This window comes from Haliaeetus leucocephalus, unplaced genomic scaffold, assembly GCF_000737465.1.
Source record: "Haliaeetus leucocephalus isolate CR32 unplaced genomic scaffold, Haliaeetus_leucocephalus-4.0 Scaffold605, whole genome shotgun sequence".
Taxonomy (NCBI): domain Eukaryota; kingdom Metazoa; phylum Chordata; class Aves; order Accipitriformes; family Accipitridae; genus Haliaeetus; species Haliaeetus leucocephalus.
The window spans coordinates 14,430-14,643 of NW_010973041.1; the positions used below are offsets into that span (position 1 = coordinate 14,430).

At 80.4% G+C, this 214-nt stretch overlaps 1 protein-coding gene across 1 annotated transcript in view; it reads left to right on the plus strand.

Moving 5' to 3' along the window:
- LOC104838419 (MARVEL domain-containing protein 2-like) overlaps nucleotides 1-214 on the plus strand; it is a gene marked incomplete at its 5' end in the record, with an annotated part of 17,845 nt that overhangs the window by 9,396 nt on the left and 8,235 nt on the right. The gene's annotated exons all lie outside the window — the stretch shown is intronic.

A 214-nucleotide genomic window follows, 5' to 3' on the forward strand; every position in this document is an offset into this window, starting at 1 on the left:
GAGGGCGGCCCAGCGGGGAGCGGAGCGGGGCGGCGGCTGCTGCTCCCGGGCCTGGCCACCCGCGCGCACTCGTCGGCCGCACCGTCCGCTTTCGTCCGCCCGGCGCCGGGCGCCCTTTGGACTCTCCCGTCGGGTGAATGAGAGGCGGCCGAGCGGGGCCGGGGAGCGCCTGACGCCGGGCCCCAGCGCCGGCCATGTCGAGGAGCGCCGGCTC